This window comes from Gallus gallus, chromosome 1 (genome assembly GCF_016699485.2).
Source record: "Gallus gallus isolate bGalGal1 chromosome 1, bGalGal1.mat.broiler.GRCg7b, whole genome shotgun sequence".
NCBI classification, from domain to species: Eukaryota; Metazoa; Chordata; class Aves; order Galliformes; family Phasianidae; genus Gallus; species Gallus gallus.
The window spans coordinates 184,937,931-184,955,801 of NC_052532.1; the positions used below are offsets into that span (position 1 = coordinate 184,937,931).

At 44.1% G+C, this 17,871-nt stretch overlaps 1 protein-coding gene and 1 long non-coding RNA gene across 2 annotated transcripts in view; one reads left to right on the forward strand and one right to left on the reverse strand.

The window, feature by feature from the left end:
- MAML2 (mastermind like transcriptional coactivator 2) overlaps positions 1–17,871 on the forward strand; it is a 212,273-nt gene that overhangs the window by 124,765 nt on the left and 69,637 nt on the right. The window lies entirely within an intron of this gene.
- Positions 1,584–2,376, reverse strand: LOC121109451. Its single transcript, XR_005850027.1, has 2 exons — positions 2,132–2,376; positions 1,584–1,770 (listed from the first exon to the last, which is right to left on the reverse strand). It is a non-coding gene; the product is annotated as an uncharacterized LOC121109451 (long non-coding RNA).

Genomic DNA, 17,871 nt, shown 5'->3' on the forward strand with positions numbered 1-17,871 from the left:
CGTCTCCTTCGTCTGTGCCTCCACTTCCCAGCTGCTAATTTTACAGCAGTGTAAGAGCTTTTTTTTTTTTTTTTTCTGTGAGACTTCTGCTGGTCTGTCAGATTTCATTGGAATTATCTCAGTGTTGTCAGGGTGAGGAGGGAAATAGTAGAATCGTCAAGGTTGGAAAAGACCGCTTAAGATCATCTGGACCAACCATCAGCCCGCCTCCACCTTGCCCACTAACCATGGCAATCAGTGCCACATCTCCACATTTCTTAACAGCTCCAGGGATGGTGACCCGCATCACCTCCCTGGGCAGCCTGTTGCAATGCACTAGTACTCCAGTGCTGTGGAGGGCAGACACCCTCAGCAACCAAGGCTCAAATAGCACGGTGAGCTTCCATGCTTATTTCTGGATATTCTCCCTGTGCTAATCATAGACACGGGAACATGCTATTTTGATGTAAAGGTCATACATAAGAGTGGATGATAATGTAGGTGCATCCTGCAAAGGTTCACAAATTACAATACTTCACAGTAAGCTGCCCCTTAAAATGTGAAGGCAGTGAAGATTTACTCCACAGTATAGTGATGCAACCTCTCAGAGCCTCCCATGCTTTATTCCTTTGGTTCATTCACTCTGCCTTTCTTCTTCAGTTCTCTAGGATTTTGTTGCAGATCACTTCCTTCAGTATTTTCTGTTTCTAATATGTCAGACTAAATTATGCATTGTCATCATCATTCTCATCTTCCTCATTCTCTCAGGTGGGTCATTTCCTTCTTTTCCCATGTCCTTTAAATTATTCCTTTCCTTCCTCATCTTCTTTTCCTCCACTAGCCCTTCTCCCCTGTCATAACATCCTCATACCCTTGATTTCTCCCTTACTCTTTTTTTTTTTTCTTTGTTCCCTGTTCCCTTTTACTGCCTTATATTTGAATTTCACTATGTTCACGAATCCTATCTTCCAAAAGACATGTCAGCCATACGGTCAGAAAGGCAAGTGGAGGCAAGCAGGAGTGCTTGAGTGGGCACCTTATAACTCAGCCTCAGATCTTCCAGAGGAGTTTAGACAGCTGCTGAGCTTTGACACTTAATCCCCGCTGGTTTTGAGTAGGATTTAGTGGCCTAAATCCTTCTGAGGCTCTGGTCCTGAATCAGCAATGTTATCTATCCCATGTTACAGCCCCTCAGCAAGAGGGTCTTGAAAACAGCAATATGGTCTTGAAAAACTTAAGCTGTTAATGACAGAAGTGACCAATGCTTGTGGACACTTTTCATTGTGCTTCCATCATCTGCTTCCTAATTAAATGACAATTGTCCCGGTTGGTGGGGACATGCTTAGTCCTGAAGCCATGATGAAAAGCTTCTGAAAGGAGAACTGAACAGAGGAATATGGAAACATAGGTGCTGTGGGGATGTAGGACTGGCAGTTTGTGAATTGCCTGAATTTACCAATTCCCATGAGAATTAAGTCTCCACGCACATCCTTCTCCCTTCTGCTGCTTCCAACACTACAGCAAGGAAAAACGAAGAAAACAGAGTACAAACACCGATTTTCCAGTCCCCTTTGTAGGAATGACCCACTTAACAGAAGATACAATCAGAGCATTTACACTTTTTTGCTGCTTCCAGTAATGGATGTTCAAAAGCAAAATGCCCATTCATTGGAATGCCCAGTGTCCAAATCAGCTTGCACAAAGGAGCTCATCTTGTCCTCAGCAGTCCTGTTTGCTCAGGTGCAAAGCTAATGCCTGTGGCAGCTACCAGTCTAAACGCAGATGTGGGGCCTTGAAAAGAAAAAGGAAAAAAGAAAGAAGGCCATTTCAGACAAGCCATAGTGAGCCCAGGCAACTTTAAAGTAAATTAATTATGGAACGACACAGTGTACGATTTTGGCCTCCTAAAATGGAACATATTCCTTATAAAATGGGCATGCTGTGCAGCTCTCTGACATTTCCAAGTGAAACAATAGGACCACTAGAATGGAAAGTCTGCAGGAACGGCCGACAAGGAAAGGAAGTTTAGGTTGAACAAAGGTTTTGTTCATTCTTAAAGCTCCTAGAGGAAGAGCAGTGCCATACAGAAGCTGTTAATGATGGGTTGGATTGGACAGGTGAAACTGGTGCCAAGATCGAAATGTGTTCTTACTCCATACTCCTCCCCAGCTGTCCAGATACCCCCACAGAACTTCCAGCTGGTGTGAACCCCACGGGCTTCCAGGACCAGCGAAAGCATGGCTGGGGGGCAGCCCCACCCACTGCTTGCTCTCCTCCTTCTGACTTGATAACTGCGATTCTCGCACATGAGATAGCAAATCGCCAAGCTTTGTCTGAGCAACTTGCAAGTTGACCTAACCACTCAGATTCTAGAAGCAACTGTGCCATGCCGAGGGCTTGCACAGGTAACTATGGTAACTCTTCTTCTCCGTTAGGCTTTGAACGAACTGTTCTTAAGTGAAAACAGCTTCAGCCTACCATTGCCGTTTAATAAATAATCCACCAGCCGAGGAGAATTCAGGCTCAGGAGAAGCTGTGCTTCCTTTCAACTCCGCACTACTAAAAGCTGGGGGAAAAAAAAAAAAAAAGCAAAAGTAAAATGGAGCAAAGCTGTTTGCAGAATTTTCCTGACATGACTTTGTTCCTCCGGTATGTAAACAAATCAGTCCCGCAGCCCTGCAGCCCGGCAGGGGCTGGGAGACAGCTCAGGGCTGCGGTGCCGAGCAGGTAAACGGGGATTGGAGCACATTGTCTGCTCCCAATTGTAATTTCCCTGTTGTACTTGAAGTCATTTCTAAGCTGGATGTCATCCTGTTTGATCTAGGTGAGCAGAGTGAGACGTTGCTTTGTGTTAGGCAGTGAGGGAACGAAACAGGAGAGAAAGCGGGTAGCTCGCTTTGAGATTTGTGGTTCGGGACTGAGAGTGAGGCTCAACCTGCTCAGTTCTGTGGTATGTCAGAGTGCACTGGGGTCAGAAAATAACACTGCACAGTTCCTGAGTGAGGATGATGTGTACGGGCCTTTCTTTTACAAGTTCAGGTTCTGCCAGGGACATTACATGAGAACTTACAATTTGTTCTTTATAACTTAGAGCCATTTTGAAGAGCTGCCAGGCACTCGGGGCCAGGTTCTTCTTTTAGGCCGGGTGTAGCAAGGTCCAGCCTCAGGGCCCTATATTCAGTGAAGAGCAGGTTTAATTGGCCATCTCAAGGCATGAAAGTGGGCTACCTTGGCCAATGGAGACCTCATTCCTCCTGCCTGTCTCTGCAGTAGGATGAAGAAGGGCTAGCAGAAGCTTTGCCCAGCTGCTACAGCTTGTCAGAGCATTTTGAAGCCCAAGACATCTCTGTTCCAGTGCATGCTTTGTACATCGCATTGAGAAGGCCATATGACCTTCTCGATTCTTCATAAGGTAGTATGGGCAGAACAACACGTCCAGAAGTGTTGTCAGACAAATAGAATACTTCAGGGGGGCTGTGTTCCTGGGGCCAGCTGAGTACCTTCCATCAAGAGGGAACAGGTCTTGCAGATACTTAACAAAGATGTAAGTGTTTCCAAACCTGCCTCCAGCCCACAGCATCCTCACCTGCAAGGAGAGCACCGAGGGCCACAGTGTGCCCTTTCTTCCCTCACTGCCCTCTCACTGTGAATCCCATCCAACTTTGCCTGCCAATATCCACTGATCTCTGCCAGCATAAACAGTGGCAGAGGGCCATGGGGGCTGCAATTCCACTTACGAGGAGAGAAACAATAAGAGATCAGTTTGGTCCAGAAAGCACATGGAAGTGGTCAAAATGGAGACACAACCAAAGCAAATACTACAGAAATGCTACCAGCACAGCCCCTGCAAAATGCTGCAGAGCTCTGGTAGGGTCATGGAATCACAGAATCCTAGGGATTGAATGGGACCTCCTGTTAAAAGCAAGTTTTCTACAGCAGGTCACACAGGTAGGCGTTCAGATGGGTCTTGAATACCTCCAGAGAAAGAGGCTCCTCAACCTCTCTGGGCAGCCTGTCCTCCCAGCTCCACAGTCTGGGTGGCAAACCCTCTGAATGTTGTGTTCATGCTCTCTGAACACAATCCTACAAGGACCCAGGATTTAGCTTGGTTAAGGAAATCTACCTGCAATACTCTGAAGACAATAGATGTCATGAGAGCTGGGTGCCAGGCAGGAATGGGAGCTGCTTACCACCCCAGGATAAGCTATAACAATGCCAACAATAATACTAGGGTGAATGGGATGGCTAAGGAAGCTGAAGAAAATGAGCTGTCTGCTCCAAACCCCAATACTGTTATTTGGGAGATGTATTCCACTCTTTCACATCTCTGTTTTCTTAGGATCTGCAGGGTCCTGAGATGAGGATCAAAGCTTTCAGGCTCATAGGCACTATCTGGTTATTATCTGTGAGGCTGGGATATGAAGTAGTTAAAAATAACTCCTTTTATCACTACCCAAATAACTCAGTAGGGCTGAATGACTGTAACCCAATTTGGCCTTTTGCCATTCTGAGTGCTACTATTACAAGGCTGTAGTTTCATGATTTGTGGAGAGCAAATTCCCCTCCCAACAAAGACCAAAACAACACCTTGAGCACATTGGTGGCCATATCCAAGTCCTCTCCTGCATTTGCAAGGAGACCACTTCGTGTCTGGGTACCTCTACCACTATGGCCACCTGAGAACCTTCCACAGACCCTAGAGTAAAGGAGTGAAGGTTTATCTCTGCAATTTATCAACGTTTGGGCAAAGTGTATCATTTTAGATGGGATACATTTTTCACTCTTTATTGAAAAAACAGAGAAAGAGAGCCTACGAATTTGAACACTTGGATGTCTTAATTAAAAGTAAACTTTTGCTTTGGGCTGACTGTAGTTAGACAGCACAGGCTAAACAGAGGGAAAAAAAAAAAAAAAAAGGCTTGCTCTTTTTTTGTTGCCAAACATTCACTTTGGCCTCAGTCTGAAGTGGCTTTGAAACTGCAGACACCTTCATGTAAATGTTCTTAATAAAGAAAAAAATCCACTGCAGGACATTTGCAATCCTTCTGATTTAGATGTTTTAATAATGTGTGAGTTTATCTTGGAAGATGGTGGCTGACCTGGAATTAAAACTATGGCTCTGCCAGCATAAGACTAAAAGCCCAGACAGAAGACTTAAATATCAGCGTGTGTCTGTTTATATATACATATGCTCACATATATGCACATATATATGTATGTGCTACATAAACACATCTCTGAATTATCGTCAGCGGCCTTTAACATTTATTTCAGTGCTGATTAAGGTGTAGACAACATCTGATTGGCTCAGACACTACAGAGAGGTGCCCCCATGATATATTCATTTCCTATTCTGGTGCGGTTAATTGGGTATTTCAGTTTAATTACCTCAGTCAATAACACTTTCAGTTGAGTATCTTAAGTGTTCATTTAATTTGCTGTAGATTTAATAAGGCAGCGGTTGTATACTAAAGCTGTTAACCATCTGGATGGGCTGCAAAGCCCATCTCTTCTTTGGAGTAGCTGGGGCCTGATCCAAGACACACTGATGTCTACAGCAGTCATGCTGCTGACTTCAGGATCTCCAGGTTTGGGCTTATCAGGGAGAGGGGAGATGGGCTGCAGAGTTTGTAAACAGATGCCTTTGGCTATGGGCTTTGTAGCTGGCATACGGTAGAAGAGAATCACAGAATCATAGAATCATTTGAGTTGGAAAGAACCCTTTAAAGGTCATTTAGCCCAATTCCCTGCAATGAACAAAGATATCTACAGCTAGATCAGGGTGCTCAGAGCCCTGTCCAGTCTGACCTTGAGTATTATGGTATTGGATGGCTTAGAGATATGTTAGTGCCTAAAGATGGTGGTGGGTGCTTGGGGGGGATTTCCAGGAACACCTGGAGTCAGGAATGGTGAAAGTTTACATGACAGAAATAAACCATATGCCTTGGACAAATGAGAAGAACTGGGGAAAGAAGAGTGGGGTTTAAGCAGAGGATGAGTAGCCAAGTGCCACCTCTCTGCTGTGGGACAGGCATGAGAAGGGTGTTTTTGGGGATCCCTAAGTAGTCCATCAGTGCAGGCCATGGTGACTCCATTCCTCGCTTCTTCCTCCTGCCCACAGCTAGGGATTATCCAGCAGCCCCTAGCCCCATACTGCCATTTATGTGATGTTGTCCAGACCCAGGAATATAGCTTACAGCTTGCACATAGGAGCCACAGGTTGGCCATAGCTGTCATCCTCTTTTCTTGCTCCCCCAGTGATTTACTATCTCCCGATTCCCGTCATCCCACAAGTTTCCAGCTCCTTTCCAGAGATCTCCTGCTTTTGGGGGACGCAGATTCCCATGCACCCCAGGCCCAAAGCCAGGCTGTGTTTAAAAACAAGCAGCAGAAACGTTGTCAGGAACAGAATTCCATGAAATCAAGTGGAGGGAAATTCTTCTGCTGCAGAAAGTAGGCAAAAGGCAACTGGAAGAGATGAATAGGCTGCCTGACAGTTGGCAGACACACAGGCTGCCTGCCATAGATGGTAATATAGGCACTGCAACAATTATGGCATCTGAAGGCAAAAAAGCAGTAAAAAAGCTTTAACCTCTGCTATCCGGGAAAACAGACCGTGGCTCCGGATGCATTCAGCAGGGAGAAGCCTGTGGTGCCTGTGAGAGGCAAATGGTCTGACAGCCTGTGCCAAGCTGTGTTAAGGGCTTGGAGAGCCTAGGTTTGTCCTTTATTTGTATTACTGACACATCAGGTTTTAAAAATTATATTACTGCTATTATTATAGCGATATTGCTATCGCTACTGTTATTTTCTCAACACACCAAGGGAGCCTGGGCAGCTGCTCTTTATTTCTTATGTGAATGCAAACTGCGTTGAGATTTTTGTGGAGATCAGACACCAGACGCATTCCTACATTCTTGTCCGATGTTCAATATTTTTCCATGAGTCAAGGAGAACAAGAATGGGCATATTGTGTAAATGCAAAACTCTGCCTTTTTAAACTGACATGATGAATTTCAGCCCTGCCTCTTTGTCTCTCTCCTTGGAGCTGGGGCTTTTCAGCCTGCCAGATTTTGTTACTTACTATCTTTGAAAACGGAGGGAAAAGTCAACCCTTGTTAATTCACTGTGCCAGCCACCTAGCAGAGCGGTATCCTTAAGGACTGCTTTTTGGTGGGGTGTTCTGCTCTTCTGAGATGGTGAAGAGCTCCTGCTTTCCTGCCAACTCCATTGTGTTCTCTTAGCAAAGCCTGCCACACTAGAGGCGCTTTAAAAAGAAGCAAGGCGTCTGTTGCAATAGACATCCAACAAAAGTTCCTGCTGCAATCCACACTTCCAGTAAATGCTGGTTCGTCATCCAGATTTCAGGCTTCAGGGCTGGTTCGCTGTAAAATACTGCTACAGGTCAGCTTTGTGCATCTGTTTGCAGCAACAGAAAATTAGGGTCGCTTATGCATTGAGGACGTTTATGCAGACAAATATTAGCATATGGGGGGGTCCCCGGCCCTGAAATTCGAATTCCATTTGAGGAAGGAGACAAAACACTCTCCCACCTCTGTTTGTTTTTTTAAGTGCCTGCAGAAGGGGTTGATGACCAAAAGACTTAACTCATCTGTACCCACCGAAGCAGCAGCTGCCCTGGAGACCACTCACATCTGGTCCGTGTCCCGGGTAGGGCTTCATACAGACCAGCATAAAGGGAAGTGCACGTGCAAACAAAGTATGGTTATTTTTTGTCCTGAATAGAAATCTCCTTGGATTTTTTCAAATATTTTAATGGGTTACAAATACTTATTCCTGAACAATATAGGAGAATAAATAATGCATTTACCAAATCAAGTCTATTCTAATAAGCAAGCAAAGTTTCACTGAAGTACATCAATAACTGACTGTTTGATCAGTGTATCTGAACGTGAAGTTGCTGAGTTCACTCTGAGCACGTTTAACTCAGAGCTTCCAAGCTAAGGCTTTTGACAGAAAGGGGAACATAGGAAGGGTGAAAGGAACTTATTAGTGCCAAGAATGATGTGGTCAGTTGTCCATTAGGAACCATTATGCTATCTCTGAAACTTACACGGCAGTTTACTCTGCATCTTTTTGTCTGTGATGATTTCTATTCACCATTAACTTGTGCATTAAAGGTGAAAGGTTTCATGTTAGATATTAAAATTGAGAATTCTATTTTATCCAGTCTAGTATTTTCTAGGGTATGTTGGGTTCCATATTTTGACACCTAAATAGATGTCTGCTTGTCAGAGTTTCTGAGTATGCACTGATGTATTTTGGAATTTAGCTGGAAAACAGGTCTCCTGTTTCATGGAACCATAAAGTCGTTTGAGTTGGAAGGGACCTTTAAAGGTCATTTAGTCCAACTCCTCTGCAGTGAATATGGACACCTACAGCTAGATCAGGTGCTTAGAGCCTGGTTCAGCCTCACCTTTAATGTATCCAGGGATGAGGCATTTACCACCTCTCCGGGTATCTCTACACGGGACCACTCAAAATCTAAACCCAGTGTTTGAGAGTGTTGTCCAGATGCTCCCTGAGATTAGCTTCAACCCCATCATATTGATTCAGAGCCCTGTTGCTGTGACAGAGAGCAGAGCTCAGCGCTGCCCTCCATTCCCTATGAGGAGCTGCAGCCTCCATGAGGCCTCCCCTCAGCCTGCTCTGCTCTGGGCTGAGCAAACCAAGTGACCTCAGCCACCCCTCACACCACTTGCCCTGTAGATAGTTCCCCATCTTCATAACACTCCTTTGGACACTCTCTAATAGCTTTATGTCCTTTGTACACTGCAGCATCCAGACTGCACACAAGGCTCAAGGTGAGGCCACGCAGCCCACAGCAGAGGGGACAACCCCCTTCCCTTGTGCAGTAGCAGTGCTGGTGCACTCCAGGGTACAGTTGGCCCTTTTGGCTTCCACAGCACTGCTGACTCACATTCAACTTGCCGTCAGCCTGACCAGCCTCTCATCCCCCAGTTCCCTGTATCCAGGGTTGCCTTATTCTTGCTGCAGAATGTGATACTTGCTCTTGTTCAACTTTATGTGGTTGGTGTTCATCCAGCCCCATAGTTTGCCAGGATTTCTCTGAAAGGCCTCTCTACCCTTTAGGGAGTCAGCAGCTCCTCCCAGTTTAGTATCCTCTTCAAAATTACTTAGAATGCATTGGACTCCTCTGTCATTCATAAAAACTTTGAAGAGAACTGGCCCTAAGATTGAGCCCTGAGGAGCCCCACCAGTGACTGGCCTTTGGCCTGCAATCTGCATAAAAGCAGAGGTTGGCATTTCTCAAGTGCATTGTCATTTATAGTATTCATCTCCTCCTTCTCGCTTATTTTATGTGATCTGGAGACAATCACATTTACACATTTGCTCCATTCATGCAAAGTTTCCCAGTTACATTCCACCAAACAGCTTACTGATTTGTCTTTGAGATGAAGAACAAAAGAATGAGAGGCAATGAACAAGAAGTTGCTGACTACATATAAGGAAAGAATGGCAGCTGCCAAACAGTGGAATGAGGTCTGTAGAAGTTATGGAATCTTTATCCTTGTGGGTGTTCAACATTTGCCTGGGCAAGGTCCAGAAGGTGGCTCTTCTTTCATCACAGCCAGGACTGCGTGATCCAGAAGCCCCTTCATATCTGTGTCATTTTATGATCCTCAAGGTCTTCTAAGGAACTGTTTTCTGTAAATGGTAAATGGGTAAGTAGCAAATGAACTCTACCATGTTAGCGACCTGTAGAGATGGAATTTAAGAGACCCAGCTATGGAGCTATATGACTGCAGAGGATTTCCACTGCATGACTCTTGGTGGGGCCTCGATCCACCTGTCTGGTCTTCCTTACCCAAGTTGGTAGAGCAGCTTTTGATTCTGCCTGCACTTGGTGCATCCTGGATCTGCAGGGTACAAAAGCAATGCAACAACAAAGCTCTGTGATAGTCAAGGAATGCTTCAGTTTCACTGTGTAGCCAAAGGAACACTGCCTTATTGATGGCTGTGGTACCTTTGTTCATTACATTCCTTTGTCACAGCTGTGTTCTTTCAGGAAGGAGATGATATTCTCATCTACTGATGAACAGGGAATTTTTCTCATCCTGACCTTACAAAGTCAGGGGTAACCATTTACTCTAGAAACAGGCTCAAGGCTGCTGTAGAGGAGGAAAAGAGGACTTTGAGAATACATGTCGTCTCTGAGAGGCCTAGAGCTGCTCATTTTCCAGTGCTGTTTCTGTTTGCATGAATTCACACAATAAGTGGTTGGTTCACGTAGGGAATAAGGCATATAGGAAGCATCAACTGTAATGAATCCAATTCTGTCCCATTTGCTGAAAACTATCAGAGTGGTCAAAAATACCAGTCAGTATTTTGGTGTCCTTTCATGGTTAACCTCCACAGGAGATGTCATGCGTAGCTGGCAGGGATGGGCTCTTGCCTAGAACTACCAGGATATTCTTCATCAGCTGCAGAGCATCCCAGTCAGTGATGAGCCTAATCCAACAGTCCCCTTGAAGAAAGCTGTCATTAGGATAACTGCGTTCTGCTCCAAGGCTCCTCGGAGAGCCTGCACAGCAGGGGATCGCATCGATGGGCTCAGTCAATGGCATTGCTGCTCAGAGCCACAAACCACCATGAGTGCTCAGCTGCAGGGATTTGCCTTGGATGGGCAGGACGAAGGAGCTGAAAGGCTGCAGGGTGCAATATTGAAGCTCTCCTCAGGGCACCACCATTGAGACCATCTCCTCCAGACAGCCCAAGGCACGGCTCTCATGTTCTCTTTCCCTCTTTTATCCCTTCCCTGTAACCAGATTTGTTCTTCACATACTTTTCCTGCTTCTGCAAAGATCAGAGGAATGCTGCTCAGTGTTAAATTTTAAACTGCACAATGATGATATCTGGTGCAGAATTGATAGCTCTTGAGACACACAAACCCTATTGCAATGTCATCTCCTCTGTAAAAAATCTAGTATTGTCCACAGTGCTTTGCACATAAAAAGCCCCTAGGCTTAGGCCTGTTATGTTGTTGGCTTAGGCTGTTCTGTTGTTCTGAGCTTTTCTCCTTTCTCCAGAGGTTAAGGGCCCTTGTTCTTTCTAAATCAAATCTTGTTGCATAAACCAAGCTTTTGCTAGATGCTCTGTGCCATACAATGTTCTGTTTACAAATCTGAGACAAAAAAAAAAAAAAAAAAGCCAGAAAACTTATTTTCACTTTCTTCAGAGACACCTCTATGCGTTTGACTTGTCTGTTTGTGCGAACATCTCTCACTCCTCATCTTCACTCCTCTTGTCATTTCTCACATTCCTTTTAAGCATCATCTTGTAAGCTTTCCAGTACCTGAAGGGCTTGCGTTTTTTTAGCTTTTAGGTGCCTTTTTCTTATCCCTGACTTTTCCTGGGCCCCTCTGTCCTCATTGACTTTTTCCACTTCCTGAAGCATTCCTTGCTGGGTGGTTGAGTGTTTCCAAACCTTTCTGTTCACCTTCTCTGGCCATTTTCTTCGTTTTGGATTCCTTCAGACTTCTCAGAAAGTATTGTCAAGATGCTGCTCGAAGACAGGCAGAACAATGGAAGAGCAACAGCATGACAACCTGTGCAAGTCCAAGAGAGTAAGGCATTTGGGGTTCCTCTAACCAACTGATCATCTCCCATTGTCTCTATTTTTTAACTATTTTTACTTTCCATTCTGTTCTGTCATTCTGGTGTGCTTTCAGACTAAAACTGGGATTCAGGAGTACATTTGGTAGCAAATATTTAGGTACTGTTCAAATGACTTCAGTTTTTAGTTTTCTTCCAGACTTCTGAGATATTAGATGTATAAGAGCAGTAAAGCATGAGCAGACATGACTTTTCTAACACCTTGCAGCATCTTATCAATTCTGACAATTGACAAATTGTACTATTTCAGGGGAAAATACATAATCATCACAATAGGTCTGCAAATATAGCCACTACTCTTTACCCCCATGTCTCTTCCTCCTCTGCTCCTTGAAACTTCAGCCAGTGTCTGTGAACAACAAACTGATCAGCACTTTGATGGTTAACATTGTGTGGCTCCCAAATATTTCTTTATCACCTTTCTTAAGCCACTGTCTTTCCTTTTCCAAACAAATACTGTGTCCTTCTTTACATGTTGTTTATCATTTCATTAGGGTTTAATATACTGAATTCAATTTTGCTGAATACCCTCTTGATCTGTAGTTAGTCTTTAGATTGTTATAAAAACTTCCCTATTTTTCGTAAGCATATCGTCTCAGCTTTAAAATCTTGTTACTTGCCTCCAAATTCCTCCACCATATTCGGCTGTGCTACTTATGTGTAAAACTGTTGGTGGAGTACACATGGCCTGTCCTGACGCTGCAGGTTTAAGCTGAAGGTTTTGGAAATGCCTATTAAGTACTGTTGTTACTTTCTGTGTTTCTTACTGCGGTGAATGCATGTGTTGGGGAAAGACAGGAGGGAGAGGCTGGAACAGTTCAAACTGAGCCATGAGGTGGGTGCAGCATCTCTGATAGATACCTTCTCTTACCACTGGCCTGGATCTGGTCCTAAATTTCACCTCTCCACTTGAGTTTCTGGCAGAGGGTCAGGACTCCTTCCTCCTCTCAAGAGGCCTTTTTGCCAGTTGTTCCTTAGGAGTCTTAGTTGAGGTAGTGTTGGAAGGCACTTCTAATTCAAGTAGGCCCTCGTTGTTGCGGATGGTGGAGTTCAGTGCTGGAAGCACAACTGGATAATATACTGAGGGGATCTTTTTTTTCCTATTAATATGTGATGAGTGTGTCTCCTGTGAACTGTAGAAGACCCGCAGAAGACCTCAAGGTGAAACAGTTGGCGTGAGTGTCCCTTGTGCTGCATTGATTTGCAAGAAGAGCAAAACAATCTCAATAATTCCTTATTTTCCAAGGCTAGCTGAATGGCTGTTGTCCTCTTTCATTGATTGAACTGTTAAAGCAGAATGTTGCAGGGGAGATAGATGCATAGGTAATAAAAATACATGTGTGGGCATGGTTCTGTGCTCTTTAATGAAACAACAAAGCCTTTGCACAGCCAGTTCAGATGGGATGCTGGGCAGAAAACTAGGACCAGACTGCTCCCAGCAGTCTTGCCTTAGGTGAAATCTGTTGTGCTATTGATCTCTAAAAGGCAAATCAAATAACAGCCACCACATTTTTAAGGATTAGGAGCTTCCTGTGCAAGACAGTATGTGTTTTTAATACTTTAAGCTGACTTATGAAACTGGTAAACAACGTGGAGGGTGGTATTGGATGACCTCTTTTATGTGTCTGATCATTCTGTCAACATTTATAATGCATTTGATATTTCCTTATCATCAGGATAGGATCAGTTAAGCAGTCACATTTCCCAAAGCTCAGGTTGCATTAAGCTTTCATCCACATTTCATGGTAATAAATGTTGACATAAAGTTTTGTAGATTTCATATAAAGTGATTGTTAATTTATTCCTGGGACAACAGGAGAGGAGAGGAGAGGAGAGGAGAGGAGAGGAGAGGAGAGGAGAGGAGAGGAGAGGAGAGGAGAGGAGAGGAGAGGAGAGGAGAGGAGAGGAGAGGAGAGGAGAGGAGAGGAGAGGAGAGGAGAGGAGAGGAGAGGAGAGGAGAGGAGAGGAGAGGAGAGGAGAGGAGAGGAGAGGAGAGGAAAAGAAAAGAAAAGAAAAGAAAAAAGAAAAGAAAAGAAAAGAAAAGAAAAGAAAAGAAAAGAAAAGAAAAGAAAAGAAAAGAAAAGAAAAGAAAAGAAAAGAAAAGAAAAGAAAAGAAAAGAAAAGAAAAGAAAAGAAAAGAAAAGAAAAGAAAAGAAGAAGAAAGAGAAGAGAAGAGAAGAGAAGAGAAGAGAAGAGAAGAGAAGAGAAGAGAAGAGAAGAGAAGAGAAGAGAAGAGAAGAGAAGAGAAGAGAAGAGAAGAGAAGAGAAGAGAAGAAAAAGAGTTGTCCAAATGACAAATACACAGCTTGCAGGATAAGATCTTTCATGCCTTTTTGTTTTGCACACAGTAACAACTGCTACATTCTGATTAGAAATCTTGACCTAGTTAAAATGCTATTGTTTCTCTGTGTTCCTATTCTTCTAAAACACTATGGCTAGACATGATATTTTATAATCCATCAGATGTAAAATCTGCATTAAAAATATAATTATCGTGCTTCAGCAACTTGGACCAAAGCCCTGACGTTATATTTCCAGGCAGTGCACTGTGAGTAATGTGGATGCATATTTAGGTTGGTATGTTCAGTTGGCAAGATACGTAACTTTTCCATAAGTGATGGTAAACTGTGGCATTTCTTACATACTGATTACTGTTCCAGTCTTGTTCTCCAGTTAATGAGAATTAAGTGGATACTTGTCAGCCAAGGAACATCCTTATTTGTTGCTATAAATTCAGTTTTAGTGGCACTTGTTACAGTGAGCAGGGAGAAAAGCCTGTGCTAACTCACCATCGCCATTATTATGACACTGGTGGTTTTGTCTAAGGATCATCCAGGGTTGGGATGCTCCAGGATGCCAGTGTTTCATGAAGCTTATGATCAGAAAGTCAGCAATGGAAGGTGGGAATGTTCAGGAAGTGCAGAGCAAAACCCTAATGGCAGCAAACCTTGTACCTTGTGGTTGGGTTGGTTTTAGGAGTGGATTAGCAAAACGAGAGCACAAGGAAGAGAAGGCATGTACAGCTGAGCCTCTGCCATCAAGGCTGGAGCAAGCATTTCAGGGCTGCCTTGACCCCTCCGTCATGCTGTGTGGCTCCATGAGGACTCACCAGCTCTCAGCACTTCCCCCCATGGCACAGTCTGCTCACAGCTGCAGTTCTGTCATTCTGCAGGAAAAGCTGGTGCTCCTTCCAAGATCAACATCACCTAGCGGGTTGGTCTTTCTGAGCTTGGAGTGCTAAGATCTCTCAGAAGACAACTATTGTGCTTGCATTTTCAGCCGTAACAGGTAGAAATTGCAAATGAGAACAAAAGATAGATACCCTTGTCTTTGCTTCCTGTGCAGAGGAAGGGCAGAGCCGGGGGCAGGGGAGAGGTGCTCCTCAAGACTCCATCAAGAGGTCTTGAGGAGATCTTCCTAAAATCTACAGTAGATACATCAGAGCAAATCTGCTCCTCTGTGTCACTGCCCTGGATGTGGGAAGAGAGGGAACAGCTGGAGCCACCAGATGGTATCAGGAGCCATACAAAAAAAATGTATGTAGTTTGCTCTGAAAGTAATGCATCCTATTTATTTCCATGGATACTACAACCAATACAAGGAGCACAGTAGCCCTATTTGATAGAGTAAATTCTCAGCCGTGAAACAGTGTTTTTCAGCATAGTCACCATCATGAGCTATGAGTTTTCACCAACAGTGAGCAAAAGCCTGCATGCTGTGCTCATAAAAATCTTCACCAGTAGAAGTGTCCACTGCTGCTGTCACCACTGCTGAAATGCACCACTCACTATCTCACTGCACTCTCAACCACCGGTTAGTCTCCACAAACATTCAGCAAGCATCGATGAATGCCAATGGATGTGATTATTTCTGCATAGAGGAATTCAATTCCACACCTTTGCTTCATACACACTTCATGTGAGATACCATTCTGTCAGACTGTCCCTCTGCTGCCATCTGTCACACAGCAACAAAACGTAACAGAATACTGGTGGGAAGGTTCATTCTCTACTCCCATACCACCAACATCCACCTCTGATGTTGTGGACCGACATGATTAAATAGGAGGCATTACCTTCAGAGCAGCCCTCCTAGTATTGGGGACCATTCTGCCTGGTCTTGAAAAGAATGTCTGTGGTCAGAAAGGGGCTGTGAGGTGGGTGTGTGACCCCGGCACCAGGGCCTGTGGTGGCCCAGGAGGGCTGTAACAGCTGAGGGCAGCAGCTGAGATCCAGGCCGTGCTTAAGGCCTGGAGTGCAAAGCTGCTTTCACAGCATAACTGAGAAGTAGCATTCTGCATGTTTTCATCCTTTGGACTGAATTCCTTTCTCTTCTCTTATTTTTTTGGCAACTTTCAATGTTTGAATATTTTTGTATTTTTCTTACAATTCCTTTACAATTCCTCTCCAGCTACACGAAGGATTTTGTTTACAGTGCCGCCATAGATACAACCAGAACATATTGTGAGAAACTCTACGAAATCCAAAAGGGGCTTCTTGAAGTGGATTTGACTCCCTACCAGCTGCTAGCACTGCCATGCTGCCTGCTTTATAAACAAAGCATGGCGGTCCCTTTGGTTTCCTTCCCATTATTCTGCCATAGAAGCTAAGAAAGCTGCAGACCTTGGCAGGGAAATTAGATGGATGGGAAAGCAAAAGTGATGGGAGATTTCAACTAATAAGGGTTACTGGAGAGTTAAATACTTGCTCCATAGTGTGCATGGGTTGTGTTGGTGTTTTGGTCCAGTCTTCAGGGTCTGACTGTTAAAATGTTGAGATGATGGCTAGAGTTGTTGCTAGCACCACTATTCAAGGCCAAGGATTGCTGGACTTGGAAATGAATTCCTTTGGAGGACTCTAGGCACCATGGAGATACTCTTACAGGTTGAAGGGATAGGTTCTGTCCTACTCATCCTACGAAATGTGGAACCCAGTACTGCTTTGGATGACACACTTAGGACTTTCTCAAGTGTTATGGAAAGATACAAACAAAAAATCTAAAGGAAGTCCAAGAAAAGACATAAGCCTTTCAATGAAATTGAAATCAGTCGTTATTTCCTGCTGTTACTGACAAATTATTTTCTTGGCCATTTTGTACAGCCCCTTTGGAAAGCAATACAAGTGAATGCATTTGGGTAATGTCAGAAGTGGAACAGAGATGTGATAGAAATACTGCTAAATGGTGATAGTTGGAGGAAGAAATCTCTATAATTGCTCATTGATAAATTGAGCTTTTGCACCAAAGAAGGCTTTGTTTTCAGTTTTTGAAAAAACAAAACAAAACAAAACAAAATTTTGAGCCAGAATACAATGATCAATTTTCATAAAATTCCTCTTGTTTTGCATTTAGTAACAAATTCAGCCTCAGGAAAGGTGAAGCAAAAGCTGATGGGGGTAGAATCATAGAATTGTTTGAGTTGGAAGGGACCCCTAAAGGTCATCTAGTCCAACTCCCCTGCAATGAGCAGGGACACCTACAGCTCTATCAGCTGCACAGAGCCCCATCCAGCCTGACTTTGAATGGAGGATGGGGCATCCACCACGTCTCTGGGTAACCTGTGCCAGTGCCTCAGCAACCTCAGTGTAAAAACCTGCTTTATATCCAATTTAAATCTTCTCTCTTTTAATTTGAAACCATTTCCCTCTGTCCTATCACAACAAATCCTGCTAAAGAATCTGTCTGTTTGCTTTTGTTCTTTTTTCCCCAAAAGTTAATGATTTGATACCAGATTTTGATGAGCCCTAATTATTAGCTCGGTGGAATTCCTTTTGATTTGGCTGGGCGTTGGGGAGCACTGGAGAAGAGGCTGCATCTCTTAAATCCCTTTTGAGACTCAAAATAAGTTTTAAGGAGGAATTAATTGTCCCTCTGCACAGGAGGTGGTGTCACGCTGTGCTGTTTAGACCGAGTCATCTCTAGAGCTTTGCCCTTGGCTGTTAATGTCACTGAGCAGTTCGTCCAGCAACTTGGCTATTCAGCCCATGCAGTTTTAACTTCAGAAAATCAATGCATCCAGCACTCCCTCACTGTAAGTGCATGAATGCGTGCTGACTCACCAGAGCCTCCTTAGCAAAAGGTCTTAGAATGATACAGGCTGCCAGGAAATGCGTGTTCTCTTTGATGGTTCATAAAGTCCTGCCCACCTGTTGTGGGATGGAGCTGAGCATGGAGAGTTCTTCCTCTCCCTGTTACTGTCATGTCACACATTTCCCATCACAGAGCCTTTCAGTATGA